The 19,820-nt window shown below is 35.7% G+C and overlaps 1 long non-coding RNA gene across 3 annotated transcripts; it reads left to right on the top strand.

Moving 5' to 3' along the window:
- Positions 1-7,687: 7,687 nt before the first annotated feature.
- On the top strand, positions 7,688-13,560 carry LOC137489329 (uncharacterized). 3 transcript variants are annotated; one of them, XR_011008743.2, is made up of 6 exons: positions 7,688-7,733; positions 9,010-9,043; positions 10,409-10,464; positions 10,558-10,705; positions 10,817-10,893; positions 12,215-13,560. It is a non-coding gene; the product is annotated as an uncharacterized lncRNA (long non-coding RNA). The 3 variants fall into 3 exon arrangements; XR_012400253.1 differs by lacking the exon at positions 7,688-7,733 and adding an exon at positions 8,277-8,414; XR_012400254.1 differs by lacking the exon at positions 7,688-7,733 and adding an exon at positions 8,277-8,401.
- Positions 13,561-19,820: the final 6,260 nt, after the last annotated feature.

The following is a 19,820-nucleotide window of genomic DNA, read 5'->3' on the forward strand; positions in this document are numbered from 1 at the left end:
GTGTGTGTGTCCTGGATGTAAGCAGCCACTTAAATGATCGTTTGAGGTGAATTTCGGTGCAGCGCTACTCCCAGAGGAACTCAGCTGTCCACACAATGCTGACATGCAGGTGTGCCCTTTTTTCTGCTGTGTATGCTTTTTAGTGTTATTTACGATTGTTTGCTCCCAGGCGAAAAACGTTTCTTCCACTTAAAAGACGGCTAAGTTTAGCCCGTCCTGAAGTGTCGCTTTTGAGCAGGGCAAATGCGGTGTGAAATGACCTTCTGACGCCTCTTTCCCTTAGTTACTATAATAAATGTAAGGTACAAACCAAAGCTTCTACAAAATATTGTAGAAACACCAGTGGCATTATTACTACACTGTAAAACCCAACAGTCAACTTTATCAAATGAAATGAGTGTAGTCTAACTCAAAATGTAACTCAAAATTTACTGAAAGTTAAATCTACTCATTTGAAGAGTTTTGAACTCAGTGTTGAGCATAAGGAGTTAGTTAAGTACCTCTTACTTCAACTTGAGTAAGTTCACAATACTCATATAGATTCAAATAGTTTGAGTTGCCTTAACTTCTTGGGTTTTACAGTACTCAATTGGTTTGAGTTCTCTTCATTTATCGAGTTTTACTGTGCTCAAATTGCATTGTGTACTCAAATGGAGTAGGTTCACAGTACTCATTAGTATTAGTTTTTGAACTTGAATGGTTTGTTGCAAAGGTTTGAATTACCTTAACTTACGGGGTTTAACAGTGTATTAATACAATAATACTAATAATATGTAGTATCATAACATGCTTAAAATTTGAAAAATAAATTTTTATGATTGATAAAACCTTTTCTTTAGCTAGCAAATCTTCATTCTTTTAAGGTGGAATTTGAAGCTCAATTAATTAGTGCCTATATATAAAATATATATATATATATATATATATATATATATATATATATATATATATATATATATATATATTTTTTTTTATATTTATGTAGTGTTTTGATCATTTCTTTTACTTGCTCTAGTTTCACTTTATACATGCATTATATTTGCTTTTTTCACTTTATATATGCGTGTTTCACTTTATATATGCTTTTTTCAAACAGTGTGAGATTGATTCATCTTCATCGTTGGACACTTATCTTCAAATAGTGCTGTTGATTTTAAATTAATGAATAATGAGTAATATAATTTTTTTTCATGACTTGTTGGACATTTCTAATAAATATGGATGTCACACCAAAGGACAAAAAAAATCATAATTTTAAAGAGGTTCCAAAAAAAAGAAAAAAAAAAGAAAATTAAGATGTAAATAAAATAAAATAATGTTGAGACAGTTGAACGTTATGGGCTTCAGTCACATGATCTTGAACAGAGTCATTGAATTAATTAAAGTTTTCTGTCGAATTGCACATTTAAAATTAGCATATAGTGTCACAAATGAAAAAAACATGGTTTTATATGCATAAAGTTCCTTTTATTTCTATATAGCTATTGCTATAGGATGGTTCAAAGACACAATGTATTGACTATAATAGCCTATAGTATTTTTACGTTGTGTTGTATAGTTTAAATGTAGTAACAAGTGTAAATCAGTGTAAGCTGGTAAAATACACAACAAACAATACACAAAGTTTCTGTATTGCTGTCATAAAACCTATTTGCAGAGACAGGCAAGCAGAAATCTGTTAATTATCTCCTCTGCTAGTAATTGAACACCTGCATGCAGGTGCTAGCAATGCTATTGTGTGTATTTATAACCACTTTTCTGAGCTTTAGAGATAACAAGCCGAAATACCCCACATTTACATGAAAAAACGGCATATTGCTAACTTGTTTTGCTAAAAATTCGCAACTTACTGAGTCACTGCAGGGGCGAGACAGGGACATCACCTTTGAAACATACCCTAATGTGTACATTCATGGTATTATTCGCATCCTTTTATAGCGCTACAAACATATGATGAGAAAGAAAATATATCTCTGTTCTGCTCGGGAAACATACCTCAGTCTGTAATTGGTCGGAGGCGGCCATTTTAATGGTTCCTCTTTAGCCGCGCCAGTGGGATTGATTGACAGCGTGGCCACGCCCACTTGCTCAGCATGTGTTGCTACGTGAGGCCTCAGCCCTGGCGACACTCTTCATATCAATTAAAGCCCAATTAGGGAGCCATGTTCTGCTAATTATGCCACGCTTCACATTCCCAGAATAAAGTGAGCGTGTGTTTACTGAGATAAATAAATAAAGACACGGGCTGCCAAGGCGAGCCGACCTTAATCAGATTTTCAGTGCTTTCTCTCTCTCTCTCTTTATGTCTATGTGTGTGTGTGTGTGTGTGTGTTTTTCTAGCCTGTGATCAAAACGGAGGTGTAATTATACGGCTTCACCAATTGGTGACAGTGTTGTAACATGTCTTGTGTAAAATGCAGCAATTCCATGTCTCATTTCTTTCTATTTGACGAATAATGAAATCAGGGAAGGTTATTTCATGCAGGGAGGTTGTTTGCTTGTGTGTGAGTAGCTTAAGAAAAAAAAAAATAGTGTGCCTACACGTGTGGACTGGTTCATCTGTTCAGACGTGCAAGCACATTTGGATGAAATGTCACCTAAAAAAACAGACAGAATTCTGGAATATAATAAATAATAAAGATGCATGTGTTGTGTCGTTTATAAAATGTTCTCAGCCTGGTGTAATTGGGACTTTTTCTTTTTTTTTCAACTGTTTGCCAGACATGCTTAAACCACAGTCTGGATAAATTGATAGAAAAATGATTGGAAGATGGAAAGAGAGAAAACCTGATATGACACAGGAGATGAGTGCAGTGTTGAAAATAGAATAAAATCCATCAAGTGCTGTCTCAAATTTGAATTACATTTGACTACCTGTCTCTCCAGCAGACCCTTGTTCCCCCGCTAAGATGGACTTTGAAGTACAATTCACTTATAATAACTCGTAAAAAAAAAAAAAAATCCTCTTTTACATCTTCTCTGGTCTTTCCACACATCGTGTGTGCCAGAATCAGAGTTAAGTCTAGTTTTCCCTCACTTTGCGTTCTTGCTAATCTTGTTTAGCCTTACACTTGAAATCAATCTATGCCAGAGACTGACCACTGCGTTGGTCATTTTTATGGCTGCTCTTATGTAATGAGTCATGATGATCGTCTATACCATAGCAGCTTATATTGATCATACTCTTTTCTTTTTAGCACACAAGAGCCTGTATATGAAAGTGGGAACCATGGGAAAGAGCTGTAAATGAGACAGGACATGTATGAAAAAATAGTTATACTATGTTATATTTATATTGATACTATACTTATAGTTATACTATGAACCACTATACTGTATGTATACAGTATTTGAAACTCTTTGTTATTGAATAATGAACCATACTGTTGTGGGATTGATTGCTAATAAAACTAATGTTTTGTAGTTTAATAACCATATTCTACAGTTGTATAAATTAATTTGTTTATATTTTTGTTTATAAAGCTTTACCAGCCTGGTTTAAGCTGGACATAGCTGGTTTTGGCTGGGCCCCAAGCCTGGCTAAGCTGGTCAAGCTGGTTCTAGCTGGTCTTCTCCCAGCCTGACCAGCTAAGACCAGGCTGGAAATGGCTGGAAACCAGCCTGGAAATGGCCAAAACCCCTCTAAAACCAGCCTGGTCGACCAGCTAAAACCAGCCAACCAGCCTAGGCTGGTTTAAGCTGTTTTTTTTTTTCAGCAGGGTTGTGGTGTGTACGGGTGTACATGCTAACAAAAAATACAAAGCATAAAAGCATAACATGTTATACTGTTTGCGATTTTTTATTTTTTATTTTGTATGTTACAAACTTTTGTGCTTAACAGTTTGTTTTTTATGATAATACAGTCTCTGACTGCACAGACCAGAAGGCAAAGTAACAGCAACTTGCACTAAATACTAGGCTTATGCTAGTTTCAGTGAATAAAATTAAAAAACAATGTAAATAAAAATACGACAACAAGATGCTGCGATGCCAACTTGTGTTATTGTTGGCTATAAGTGAAGTTTTGAAATAACTTATACGGGTGCCTGATGACGTAACAGTGCCTTCGCTTGTGCATATTGTCCACCCATAAATTACTGAATATTACAAATGTTATATACCATTTAGATCAAAAAGATGAATGAGCACAGTGAGACGCAGTGATATTGATGGTTTACATGAGTCGTTCATAACGGAGGTCCATTCACAAACAAATCACTCCCTCCGTTAGAATTAAAAGTGAAAGCGGGAGTCGGGGTGTGTTTCAGGACACGGATTAAATAAAATTTAACAGGGAGGGTGGATAATACATTTCCATGCACACAAACACAAGCTATATCCATCGATATAGAAAAGTGATGTAAAATTATAATTTTCATAATTTAAAAAAAATATTTGTATACTGACCACCGGAAAACCATCCGATCATAGATATATGTATATATGCGTATATATCTATGGCTCGGGGTGGGCTGTCCTCCACCTTTGTCCCACATTCATTTCAAAGGAGCGCTACCCTGTACTAAACTGGCAGCTCTATTGACCCATTCCTTCTAAAAGACAACAATAACGTAAGGGACATCCAATGTTAATATCTATGCCCAATGATTATAGAAGTACCCCAATGATTGAACCTTTACACGGCTCAAAAACATATAAATTACTATAGTTTTTTTTATGTAGGCTATTCTTGATATAGACTTGTTATGGTCCTCATTTTTGTCAAGATTGCTTCTTCAGTTAGTATTTCCTGAAGGGGAGATAAGATATTAATCATGATTTTATTACAAATAGATTAAATCATTAACATCAAAAACAGTTTTAGTGTATTTTACCCATATAACCACACAGCAATGGTTTTGCTACACTTATTATATTTTTATCTTGGTGTTTGGTAATAAAATCCTTGGTTATTTTTCGTTAGGATCCGGCACAGTTAGTATTTTTTAAAGGACAATTTCCCAAAAAAAAAAAAAAAACTATAGTAATTTAATAAATATGGTAGCGTTTTGAACCATACCATACCATGTATTATAATATTATTGTATTTACAGTACAACACTTTGAGCATACAATAACTATAGGTAAACTGTAACAAATTCTTTACATTTCCTGAAAGGAAATATGGCTTATTGTAGTGTAACATGTCCAATACTTTTAGAAAACTACGCTACTGGGTCATTTATTTACATTAATAGATGTTGTTTTACCACAGCAGCTATAAAATTACTACAACAGATTAAAGTAATTTACCACAATATGGTTCAAACACTACAGTGTTTACTATAAATTACTAGAGTATTTCCCTGCTGAAAAAAAACAACCTAAACCAACCTATAAGCTGCATGGCCGGTTTTAGCTGTTCAACCAGCCTTGTTTTAGAGGGGTTTTGGCCATTAGCAAGCTGCAATATCACTAGCTTAAACCAGCTAAAACCAGCCTGGTTTAAGCTGGGCATAGCTGGTTTTTGCTGGGCTCCCAAGCTGGTCTAGCTGGTTTTACCTGGTCAACTTCTAGCCTGACCAGCAAAGACCATGATGGAAATGGCCAAAACCCCTTTAAAACCAGGCTGGTCGACCAGCTAAAACCAGCCAACCATCCTAGGCTGGTTTAAGCTGGATTTTTCAGCAGGGACATACAAACTCCAATAATGCTAAGTAGATGTTTTTAGCATATACAGTATGCTAGCATGTAAAAACGCAGCTATGAATAGCTCTGACACTCTTCAAAACAATATTGTAGAAAAATAAGTTTGTAGCTAGCATTAGCATTCACGTCCTCATGTACCCTGTTCTCCACCTACATATTCTTGTGATTTCCATGCGTAGCTGCAGTAGTAGCTATGATTAGCCATGACTGTACGCTTTTTTGACTCATTCGCAAGGGTTTTTTCTAAAGAAGCTGGATAAATCAGAGCTGTGTGCCATCTCCAACTTCTTGAGCTAACCTCAGCTATACTCTGCCAGTTGTTTAGCGTGTTTGCTTTCTGACTCAGCTCTCTTCCAGATTGTGTGTTGCTAATTGTGACGGACAGCTTCGCGACAGAGAGTAGGCGATGTATGCAACGGATCAGTGTTTGTGTGCGTGGGCCTGTTTCTGAAATGTGCGTTTCTGATAATCAGCTCAATAGCGAAGAGGGAGTTTTGCTCTGTACTACATGTCGCTCATCTGTCTCAAAGGTGAATATGTGATCCCGGGTTCTGTTTGACTGCTAGATTTGGTGTTTTCAGTCATACCAAAGACTGTTTTGTCGACTTGAGGCCTGGAGACAGATGTGTTTTATCACGCAGGCGTTGCTAATCAGACAGACAGGCAAGCGGCGGTGTCATATCTCCTCTCTGGGCACCGTGGTAGTGAATAAAAGGATTTGATTTGTAGTACTGTAAGGTCAGCCAGAGATTAAATGGTGAGTTGACTCTGAAAGTGGCTGCAGCATGACCAGGCATTACATACTGCCCTTCGCTAATATTGGCACCCTTGGTGAATTTGAGCAAAGAAGGCTGTAAAAAAATGTCCTTAATGTTTAACCTAACAATCTTTTGCGCAAAATCATAACAGAAATGTTCTCTTTTAAATGAGAACACTATTGCACATAAAAATCTAATTGCCATTCACAATTGCAATCCAAAAACAATCTGTCCTCAGGGCTTTTGTATAAATTAAGACATTTGTTCCCCTGCCATCTTTTAGTATGTGTACCAATACCAATATTAGTGGAAAGCACTATATATGACTATATCACTATATATATATAGGCAAAATTACTAGTCCTCCTGCAAAATTTTAATACTTTTTCAAACATTTCCAGAGTGATTTTTAACAGAGTAAGTAAGCTTTTACATCATTTCCCATTATATTTTTTTTCTTCGAGAGAAAGTGTGATTTCTTTTTGTTTGGCTGGAATTAATATTTTATCGAGTCAATAATATTATCTTCCCCATTAAGAAATAATTTGTTTAACACATAACTTTGAAATCCAAATCATCTAAAGGATTGTTAGGTTGCATTAATCATGGCAAGTGGAACCTGGATCGCTTACCAAAAAGGCACTGTAATTTAAATGGCTTCTACGCACAAGCTAGTCTGTCTCCTTATCCCAAGGTTCACACGATTATCGATTGGGAATTCTGTAGATTTCTCCTACCTTGTCAGATAGGCCTTTTTCACGAATGGCCGAACGCACATCCGGTACAGCGTTAGTTGAGTATCGATACTTCCAGCCGGAGCAATATGTGAATGGAGTCAGATACGATCAGACACAGATACGCTAGTTTTCACTACTTCATGATTTACCTCAACGGATGTTTATTGTCTTGTGAACCGACATTCTATCGCCCCACACTCTAAACTTGATAAAGGATGTATGTTTTTCCACAGAAATTACATTTTTAATTATGAAGGTGGGTGACGATCCATATGTTAGCATGGTTTAGGAAAGACTGTAAATGCGAATAGTATTCCTTACTATCAAAATTCTAGTGTGTTTACTTAATTTTAAGCTAATTGTTGAGTTTACTAGAAATGCATTAGTGTTGCTGACATAGTAAGGTATAAAGTTCCCATAACTAATGTAATTTGAGTAAAATTGCTTATAAGGGCTAAGCCATGCTGTTACACATGCGTACTGGGTGGTGATTTCCCATCCCCCATCCCGAGTCACAACCAACCGCCACCCAGCACCGCCATCGAAGGACAGGATTTCATATTGAGAAGATGTACTGCTGTAAATCAAGGTAAACTTTTCGTTTTAATTACTACTTTGATTTTATTTGTATAGTATCAGTAATCTGTTTATTTCCTGCACTTTGTGAAATTGTTTGCTGTTTTGTGAACTAATTAATAGCCCATGATGTTGTGACTAAACGTTTTGACCACTGCACGTTATTTGCAATACTGTCTACTTAACTAGATAAGATATTTTTAGCTGCTTAGTCCTTTTTAATAACTATTAATAATTTGTAAAGTTAGTAGTAATTTGTAAAGTGGGCGTTATGCTCTAAAAGAGCGGGCCGCGCCATTTTAAATGATGCACTGAGAGAGAAAGAGCGCGCGCAATGATCCGTTCAAATAGATGTAACGTTAACACATAGCTGTAGGTCTACATTTTTAAAAAAGAAAACGAAACCTATTTATCCGCATTACAAATACAGTAACGTTAGTTATCGCTGAACTTTAGTGGCGCTTGTTGTGACGAAAATATGCGTGTTTTTTTTAAGATTTACTTTTATGAGATCACCTGCAGGAAGCAGGTGAGGAGATCAGCTGTGAATCGGTCCGGCGTCAGCGAGCGGCTCATGACCAGACCAGTCGTTTTTTTCTCCATGATCGCCAGGGCAGCAGCAGTTTTAACCCGCCGAGGCTTTTAGAACATTATAAAGCAGTTCCAGCTCAAAATGGACCCGTGAGTGTCGTAGGTAATTTAGTATTTCGATGCGATTACGATTCGTGTCACTGTATGAGGCAGATACATATTTACACATGATGCTAAAGTGTGCTTATGCTAACAATCCCTATGAAACTTAAAGTTAAACTTATGAAAATGCGAGAGATATTTAATTAACTCATTTATTTGTTTTATATGCTATTTGTCTTTTCTTTATGCCGTTTTGAAGGTTTATTCCAGTGTTGCCGTTACGTTATTGACTGTTTTGTATTGCTGTAATGACAAATAAATCTGACCAGACGCGACTGAATATGTGTGATGGATAACGTTAATGATGAAGTGGTATAACTCGTACAACCAAGCACAGAAACATCCCTTTGTTTGCTCAATATCACACAAAGGCATCAACAAGCCTTTGTTATAAGCAAACTTTCTGTAAAGAAACAGGCTTTGCCAAACCTGTTAGTTTGCATTTTTAAAGAAGGTTTCACTAATTTTTAACAATTTAGGGCAAATAAATTTGAACAATTACAAGGTTGTTTAAAATGTAGCACACCATTAGAGTATTGTGAGTGGCATATTTGGTTTGTAATATCATTATACCCTTTATTTATTTTTTATTTCAGACTACCAGTTTGTGAGCTGATATGCAGTGGAAATGTAAGTTTTGCACTTACACATCAAAGAAAACTTTTTGAACAATACCGCACAAGCCATAGAACATATTCATGAATTGTTCTATTAACGTTACCTTGTCTCCATACTGAGTGTCAGGGTAATTTTAAATCGTTTAATGCATTAAAAGTACATTTAACAAAATTCTCAGCAAAGAACTGCATGATCAAGAATAGTCCGAATATTTTGTCCATTTGAATAATCATCTGAGGACTAGTTAGAAATAGGGTTGTTGTGTTGTGATACCATTAATTTATGTTACAATACTATACCAGCTGAAGTATGGTGATACCAAGTAGTATTGCAATACTGTAATTCATAACTTAAATCCATGAAATAAAGAAAAATGTCAGAAATAATATATTGTATATGTTATTATAGGCCTACTTGAATTTAAATAATTCCCTTATTGTTGAAAAAAGTATTTGCACATCTCTTCACCTAAAATGTATTCATTCCAGCAAAAAAAAAAAAACATTAAAATAAAGATACATAAAGAAAAGAGCATTTTTCCAACAAACCTAGGCTATATGAAGTGGTCAAAAATTGTTTCCTGTTGCTATTTTGGGTTTTTCATCTATCAAACTTTTTTCACACTTATTATAGGATAAGAATCCAAAGTAATTCAAAATTTCACTTTATGAGTCATTCTTTTTAATAGATTATCACGGTTGTTGTAGCTATTATATCATATTGACAGGAACAGAAATAAACGAATTCCGATTCAAAATGAACCATCACAAAATATGCAATAGGCTACTATAAAAGGCGCAAATTCTACAGTTTTACAACCTTAGAAGGCTCCATAGACTATTAAAATACAATGATCTATTGTTGCTGAATCGTGTAAGTATTTAAGTGACTTTTTCACATGCAGCATTATGTATTGTAGGCAGACTGTTAATGACAATACTACCGTTTACAAACTACAGTGGCACCGCCAGTATCTTGGAGCCATAGTATCACGATACTACCATAGTACCGGTAAACCGTGCAACCCTAGTCAGAAAGTTCAGTGTCCTTTTAAAGACATCAATTGAGACAAATATTTATTCCACTTTTAATGCGCATAAAAGTAAGGCACACCAGCAACAATGCCATGATTATATTTAATCGGGGGTTGTGTTTATTACTGTTTGGTGACAAGTATAGCTCATGCTTTTGATGACAGGCGCCGGGAGTATTTGGCAGCTTTTATTATTCAAGAACATTTAACTATGTCATGTTAAAGTGTAACATCTGTTGCTAAATGGCATTGCATTGTATCATTGCATGTGTTTCTGATTTCTGTTTTTTGTTTTAGAATTTCGCTTAGCCATGTCAATAACACTACGTTTTTGTGCACAACAGTGACATCCAGAAGGAAGTCATAGAGGAAACACCAGCTGATGCAAGTGCTGCAGAAGGTTTGTTTTCTTTTCAAAACTTTGTGTGATTTTGTGAATTTGTGTTTTTGAATGTTATTAATGACTAATAATGTTTTGATTGGATCTTTGCAGAATTCAATCGAATATCAGGAAGAAATGTGAGATCCAAGTTCTACGCTGCATTGGACACACACTGCTCGTTTGATTGAAATTTAAAAAAAAAAACAGGAGAAAATTGCAGAAGAAAACTAGAAGAAATTTTCAACATGTTAATTCAAAGGTATTTTTGTGACATCATCTTTGAATCATAATTTGCATTTGATTGCAATAAATTGCATTTGATGTTTTCATTGGGCTATAATGCATGTCTACCTGTCTTTACTTTTTCAAGGTCATCTGGCAGCAGTTCTCCGGGGTCTTTCAGTCCTTTAGAGGGATGAGTCTAAAGAAATTTTCAGGATGTGTTTTGTAAGTAGTATTATTGTTTCTGCTTTCTTAGACTGGAAATGAAGCAGTCATTCCAGTTTACTTCACTTATTAATAAAAATTTTCAATTTTATAAAAATAAAACAAATGCATTTAATGTAAGTATTTGAAAGTAAGAGGGATGTTATATTATGGCCTTTGGAGCAAGAGCATTGCTATGTTGCAAATACAGCAGCTTGTGCCATCACAGGGTCAGTTAGCTTCATAGGCCTGTGAAGTAATGAATGCATTTCTTTCATTTTTAAACACACTTGTTTTGAAAAGGAGGAAGATTAGCTTGAAAAAAAAATCTTAATAAGTGTAATACCTATGTAATATGTTGAGAGAAATATAATTTCAGTTGAAAGAACCTGCTGGATTAAGATGTAAAAAGATAGTGTTAAAAGCCACAAAGTCAAAGATGCTCCGTATTATAACCAACCCTGTGAAGTCACCTGCTGTGGGATTGTAGATGGCTGCACCCTTGTTCTAAAAGCCATACTAAAACATCAATTTTCTTATTAAAAAATAGTTATTAATACATTTTTTAAAAGTGTGCTAAATAATGCAAACTTGACTCACTGCTTTAATCTAGCAAAACCAAATGCATTCATGAATCGGTTCCCAATTTATTAAGTTTTCCCTACAAAATATTTATATTGATTATGTAGCACCAATTGGTCTCTCACCCATTTGCATTTAATTTCTTGAAAATGTTTTAAAAGTACTTTTACTGCAGTTTGTTTTATTACATTACAGTGTTTCTTTAATTAAAAAAATGTATTGTTCCTTTAGAATAGTATCATGTTCAAGATACTGGAATTTAGTACCAATCTCTGCTGCAATTTTAAGCAGCAAATTTCCTGCTAACATTTTAAGCACTTTTGAGCACATTTTTAAACAGCACTGTTTTGCCATTCTGTTCACATGCTTAACAGAAATGACACTCAACAATGCTCAAATGTTAGCAGGAAATGGATGTTTTTAAAATTACTATATGGATTGGTAATAAATTCCACTATCATGACAAGCCTAGTAGAAGCAGTACAGGCAAATCCATCGTGTTGGTCTACATTGAAGAAGGAGCACCATAGCAAGGCCTTCTTATAAGAAGCATTTGAATGTAAAATGTACTATAAACACAAATAGTCATGCTAATAAGCAACTAGTTAATAGGGTAATTGGTTCCTACTAAAGTGTTACTAAATTAAGCACAAGGAATTGTATTTTTTTCACCTCTGCTTTTGGTCTCCTGGCCACTACAGGCTTTATTAGTGCCATTTAGAATATCAAACTTTACTTATTTTTCTTTCTCTATTCATAGGATGTAATTGTAGAGTCGGACTTCAGTGCAGAAGATGTTGGCCTGCTGATTGTCGTGTGTGAAGATGTCTAAAGAACCTCATTATGGATGCAATGTGGGCCTTTATACTGGAAGGAAAAGTGGTTATGGACTTTGCCACATGCAGTATGTCTCTTTTTTTGCTTTGATTTACACACTGAATTCGGACTACCCAAAGACTTTGAGCAATGCATTTGAATTTGTTCAATGTGTGTTGCTTTTGCTGGGAGGGAAGCGTAATGTGTTTTATTCGGCGAGTGCCTATATACTGCTGTGCTTTATGTTTAAAGGTTCAGGTATAATGGCATGTTTAATTACAAAGTGTTGCTTTTTAACATGTTGCTGTTTGCAGTGTTACATTTAGGACTGCAGCATTTTGGTGTTTAAAACACTTTTTTTTTTTTTTTTTACCAAAAAAGTGTATTGTGATTTATAGGGTTGTCAAAAGTTTGGTACCAATCGGTACTGAAATAAATAAAAAAAAAAAGTCCATCCATTTCCCACTAACATTGCAAGAACTGATTGGCCATTGTGTTCACATGCTCAGTAGATATGACTGATTGGCTTTGAAGGTCATTATTTTTACCACACTTCACCACTGTTCACCAGGTGCAAAGATACAAAGACACTGAATAACTTCAAAGCACTGTCGAACAGTCGATTCATCACCAGATAGCTTATATGTTAGCTTCTAAACAAATCAGCTATCGACATGGCTTTGAAACACTTCAGTGTCTGTGTAACTTTGTTTGGACTCAGTGAAAAATGGTAAACCTATGACAGTCACAGCCAATCACAGTCATTTCTGTTGAGCATGTGAACACAGTGGCCAATCAATGGTGTTTAAGAACGAGCTCAGTAGCACTCAAATGCTGGTGGAAAATGGATATTTTTAATATTTCAGTATTGATTGATACCAAACTCAATACTTTTGACCACACTAATGTGATATTTTCTGTAGGAAAATCTAAACTACACAGTCTAACAAATTAGCTTTAAAGCTTAATATCTGTTCCTCTGTGAGTGTCTATATGCTGCCATGTTTAAGGTGCTGGTGCAATGGCATGTTTAATTACACTAATTCAAGTATCTTTTTTCCAAGTGTCAAGTATTTAAAGTTTTTTTGATAGATTTTCATACCTTTTCGAAAACTTGTGTTTTAGGGTTGAACATGTTTATTATATTTTTTGTCTGTATTGCTGTTTACAGTATATTACAGCACTTTACAACAGGTTTTTACAAAACTGTATTGTGTATTGTGATACTAAAATATCACAAGTGTATTGTGAAATTCTGCTAATTTTGTCAAATAAAATGTTTACATTTAAGACCTGTATAATGTCATTACTTGTAGGTTGAACTACATATTTTATGTTCAGTTTAATTGAAGAAAATGTGGAAACCGATTGCACGTAGTTTCTTTAGTTGACATTACTTAAAATGGTGGATTAAAACAATGTTGAGACTACTAGCATTCAAGATGTTAACTGAACATGGTAGAACAGTATTAGTTAAATAGAGTTAATAAAGTAATCTTACTATAAAACCCTAAGTAAGGTTACTAAATAATGACAAGTATGTTAACTAGAATTTTCTATTAAACTTACTTAATTTTTAACAGTTAGTTTACTTTATAAGTTTTAGTTTTCTTACTTCAAGGCAATAATTAAACTTAACTTAAGATTTCCTTGTAAGTTTATATTGCAAAAATAAGGCAATCGGTTTCCAAACTTTTTTTAAGTAAACTGAACATGTTAGAATTTACAGTGCGAAATGTGCCTTTATCATAGCGTAGGCTCAAAAGTAGTTTTAAACCATTAAGACATATAAGGGAGGTAGCGTATATAATAATAAATGCTTAAATACATGTATAATATGTAAATGTATAATATGATAAAAAGCAGGTATGACAAAAACAAAAGCCAAAAAAATGAAATAAACATGTAAATAACAGGGTGAGAATGTAATAAAATCTGAAAACGTGGTAAAAATCAGGTTGCCGCGAGGATTTTTCTTGTTCTGGATTGCTTTTGAAAACACTCAAAGGTAGTGGGTGGGCGGGTCAATCAGTGCTTTTAAAAACAATGAAAAAATCAGTGCTTTGGTTGGGTTCAGGGATGGAGGAAAGTGGGTCAGTCGATCGGCCATTCAGGAAGTCTACAGCCACCTCTGGTGGACTTTCGCTAGAAGAGCAAATGGCACTCCCGACAGAAGTTTGAGATCTTAAAAAAAGTACACAGTGGCCTCTGATGGATTCGTGAAAAATCAAAACTGCCAAAAATGTAGTTCCAGGGAATTTTTTGTTTTGCAGAAATGTATATAGGGGTATGTTTTCAGAATGACCCTGGGTTGCCGTTAACTGTAGCTATATATATACGTACAAACATTGTTTCTACATTGTATACACTTGATCATCACCAGCCTGACATCACTAATCTCGGAAGCTTAGCACAAAATAAATCTATTTCAGCTATCTATTTCAGGAAAAACAAATCACACGTTCCTCCTTCATCTGTCCGCTTAGTGGAAGAGAATGAAAAGGCATTTCTATTAGAGCGATGTGCTCCTCAGGGGGCCGAGGGAGGAAGCAGGAAATGCAGAGGAGAAAAAAGTGGGAGTCAGAGAAGGGGAAGAGTGTTTTCCTTTCATCATGACAATAAGTGGCTCATTGTAGAGTGTGGTCGTAACTGGAAGCATCACTTCAGTGACTGTGCCACTGTCAGATATGTGGAGTCAGAGCAAACCTTCAGGATTCATGAGCTCCCTGAGTCATACACTCATGCAGCACTGATCCATGGTCAGCTTCCCCTATACTGAAATGTCATAATCGTCATATTCCCAATGTCATATTATTAACTTTATATATTTATTTCTTGTTATTTTGACTTTATTTCTCCTTTTCTTTTATCTATCCACCTATCTGTCTGTCTGTCTGGCCGTCCGTCCTTCCGTTCGTCTGTGTAATCTATCTGTTGAATTTCATTTTTACATTCATCTGTTTTTATTTACATTTCATAACTAAATTTAATTAGTATTTTTATTAACATGTATTATTTTAATGTGCTAACAATATCACAATAACTGTAAGAGCCAATTTATAATGTCTTTATTAACGTCATTATTATTTTTAGTCAATAATATTATTTGTATATATTATTTTTTTGTTGTTTAAAATGTTTTTTTGTAATCTGTAAACAGTTTATTAAGTAATAACTTAAACTATAATTTCTGTAATATTCCTTGAGAAGCAATTTTGATGTTTCCCTATATATATATATATATATATATATATATATATATATATATATATATATATATATATATATATATATATATATATATATATCGATAATATTACGTATGCATTCTTATGTATAATATTTCTGCTGTTTACTTAACACTAATGTGAGTTACGTGCTATGGTCACACAATTTTTTCACCCCATAGACTACCATACTCGTGTGAATGCAACAGGCCGGAAACGCAAGCTTGTGCGGCAATTTTAGGTTTCAAAAGTTTACGTTTGGTGAACTCTGACCTGCGAAATAGCATCGCATGATTTCATGAGACAAATGGAAGATCAAAATATGTCCTCTCTGTACAGAAACTTAAAATACAGACCAATTGCTCACTTTATCAATGTCTAATCTTCTTGTTTTATCCCGCCCCTTTTCGCAGCACCATACGATAGAATTTCGCAAGCTTAAACTCTAGTGTGACTGCGGCTTTAATTTGTTGCAGGCAGATAATAATAAGTCTACTGTCTGCTATCAATTAATGGACAAATCTTGTGTCTAAATGTTTAAGGAGACCCCAGTTAATAGTTTAACAGGGATATGTTAGAAGAACCTGGATTTGTACTTTTTATTTTTGATTAAGGGTCCCTTGAATTTAAAATAAAACATTTTAGATGTTAGTTTTAGTCTGGGTTTTTAGGAAATCTATAAGCTAATGTGCTCCGACAGTGACTAATTTTGTGTTTAGAAGATATTTTTTTCACGTCACCTCATATTTCAGTTTCTCATCAAATCTTGACCAATCAAATGCTCTCTAGTATCTGCAACCCAGGCTCATTTTAAAAATGCACCACTATATACATTTTTAGAGAGCGCCAAATATGTTCCAAGAGCTAAATTTTTTTCAGTGTTTTTTTTGCAAATCCACCAGAAGCTACTGTGTTTGCTTTTTGAGGTTTCAAATTTCTTTCACAAGTGCCATTTGCGCCTGCTGTTCTTGCATAAATCCACCAGAGGCGCTGTCGACTAAATGATTGACAGACTTACCAATCGACTGACCCACCCTCCTCCTCCCCTAAACCCAACTAATAGTGCTTTAAAAAGAACTGAATGACCCCCCCCACTTACTTCCCTAAACCCAACCCACTGTGTTTTAAAAAAAAAAAACCTTCGCCTGATTTTTACCACGTTTTCAGTTTTTGCCACAATCACTCTGATATTAACTTGTTTATTTTGGTTTTTTGGATTCTGTTTTTGTCTTACTCGCATTCTGGAGCCGTTCAGACTCGAACCCAGTCATCATGGTCAACTCCACTCTGCGTCTCTCATCTGCTGACATACATGGCAAGCTACTGGACAAACTGGTAACAGCTGGAAAGCCGTCCATACGAAGGTAAGCGGTCAGCTGGTACTTAAGAAAAGGAACGACATCATACCGCTTGGTAGTGTTCGTTTTAAAGATGAAAGCCAGCCATTCATACCTCTGGCTACATAATTCACGATCTCCAGAAATGTATATAGGGCTACGTTTTCAGAATGAGCCTATGTTGAGTGTTTGACATGCCCCGCCCCTATCAAGACGCTTCTCATTTGATGCGCTTGATCTTAACCACTTTCAGCTGTGATAAATTCAAACACTGCTGGCTGTTTTTTAATAAAGGGGCGGGGCTACTATATGTCCCTGCTCTATCTTCAAGTTTCAGTTGAGAATCGATGGATTTGCTCTTCAATGTTTGGACTTTCAGAAGTGAAATTTGATGGTTGAGCGCCCCCTAACTTTAGAGCATAGTGATTGAATATTTATTTGCGGGGAGGAGCTTCCTCATCTCAGTTAATAGACTTGACACAGTTAATTCAGAGAGAAATAAAAGCACAAAAATTATTTAAACGTAAAACTGGAAAAACCGCAATTCACAATCGTGTATTGAACCATGGATGTCATACCGAATGGTTCAATATTATATTGAGAATTGTGGCATCCCTAGTCTACACTAATCTAGATGAGTTTGAAATTGACATTTTTGTCTAAAAACACTATTGTTTTTAAATCTTTCCAAACAAATGGTCATCAACACCAAAACGACTGAAAACACTTTAGTATATGTACTGCGCATGCACACAATTGCTTTTACCTGCATCATATCCTCCTGGCGGTTATTTATTTAAAGGAATGTCTCAAAATGTTTAATTCCTACGCCACTTCTGGGGCACAACAGATCCACACACAGTTGTCCCACCACCCACAGCCAAGTCTAGGTCCCATTCAAAATCTCTGCTCCATGTACGATCTGTAACGCAAATTTGTTTTTCGCCACTAAGCAACAGCTCCCAGTGAACATTCCATGTCCTTCGAAGAGAGGCATTATGGAGCATGTACATTAATCTTTAATAAAGCTGTCAAAACAGACAGCTTTCAAAACATCTGCTTTACAATATCATCCACCATGTTAGCTGAATTGGTCACATGACTAAAATGCGTCATCGTTTTCGAAAGCCTTCGTTTTCAATCCACAGTATGAAAACGTTTTTAAATGTATCCATTTTAGACAGCGCTTTCAAATAGATTTTCGTTTCCCAAAAACGCCCTCTCAGTTTGGATGGAAGGCCTAAAAACCCTTTCATGAAGGCTCTTATGATTTTAAGGGCCTACTCACACTATGCCATCCGTACCGTGCCCAGGCCCGTTTCCCGGATCGTTTGAGAAGTGTGAGTGCGCTGAATCGGGCTCAAGCACGGTTCACTTGGCCGGCCCTGGCCCGGTTGGAAGAGGTGTGCCTGAGCGCGGTACACTTGGGCTTTGGCGCGGTACGCTTGTGTGTGAGCGCGAAACGCGCCAAAGCCCGAAACCGAAAGCGAGACGTGACTTTTAAGGGACTGTTTGATATGGATTTATTAATCATTCTTACTGTTCAGTGAACGCAAACTGCCGTAGTTTATTAAAGGCGCAAACTCCTCACAGCACGCCAGCTGCGCGCCTTCAGCAGATCTCCTCATTTCTGCAGCACGAGAACTTTATGATTGTTTATGAGCGCCAAAAGTGGCGGATCTCTTCGGTAAAATATCTGACTGTGTGTCCCCGCATCCCTAAGGACTGTTTGGCGAAATATTTGACTGCATGTCACTGCATAACAAACGACTGAAAGGATATAACTAGAGAAATCTCCACTGTGCTGCTGAGTGAGAGCGTATGGCAAGCCGTTTTAACATTTAAACCTTGTTCTGACTATCCATAAATATATTTAGAGATATAATTATATATTTAGACAAGTCATTATTATAATTCGACTTGTCAGAATGACAATTAGAGATATCTGCAATTACAATTGTACTAGTACGAAATCAGATTGGAGATATCTGCAAATATATTATGACTAGTCATATTCCTCCATTGACTTCCATTGAAAAATATTTGCAGATATCTCTAAATGAGTTTTGACTCGTCAAAAATCCAATTCAAGATATCTACAACTGTAATTCGACTATTAGTAAATTAATTAAAGATATCTTCAAATATATTTGTAAATATCTCTAAATATGACGAATTAAAGACATCTCCAAATGTATGACTAGTAAAAACTCAGTTAGAGATATCTCTAATTACAATTGTGACTAGTCAAAACTCAGAGATATCTGCAAATATTTTTCAATGGAAGTCAATGGAGGAATATGACTAGTCATAATATATTTGCAGATATCTCCAATCTGATTTCGTACTAGTACAATTGCAATTGTAGATATCTCTAATTGTTATTCTGACTAGTGGAATTATAATTATGACTAGTCAAAATATAATTAGAGATATCTCTAAATATATTTATGGAGTGAGAACAAAGATTTAAATGCTAAAAAGGCTTGCCATAGAGAGCGCTTCTGAACAGCGCAGCAGCGATGACGTAAGCGTGCCGAGGCCCGATATGGTGTGAGCGCGGGCCGTCGGGGGAGACGGGAGGGGGGACAAGCGTGCTTTGGCCCGGTTCGAGGCAACTGTACCTAGTGTGAGTACGGCCTAAATGAAGACGTATAAGTGTTGACATGACCCAAAACGTATATTTGTTTACGAATTTTGAAAACTCCTTTTTTCCTGCCATTATAATGTAAGCTAGCTATGATAATCATTTATTTATTCCTGGTTTGTTTGTTAAAATTCTTGCACACACAGTTTTACAAGAAATCCAACACTGCCTTTACTAGTCTTTCCAAAATTCAATCTACCAGAGCGGCAAATAAACATTAATAATTTTAATTGTAAAATTTTGAGAACTCAGAGCAGTGAAAGCGTCCTCTGGGGTGCCACAAAGCGGTCCGTTCGCGAGTCCTTCGCCCAGCATCTGCTCTGCATCTCCGTCTCTGCC

The sequence above is a fragment of the Danio rerio genome, chromosome 25 (assembly GCF_049306965.1).
Source record: "Danio rerio strain Tuebingen ecotype United States chromosome 25, GRCz12tu, whole genome shotgun sequence".
In the NCBI taxonomy this organism is placed as follows: Eukaryota; Metazoa; Chordata; class Actinopteri; order Cypriniformes; family Danionidae; genus Danio; species Danio rerio.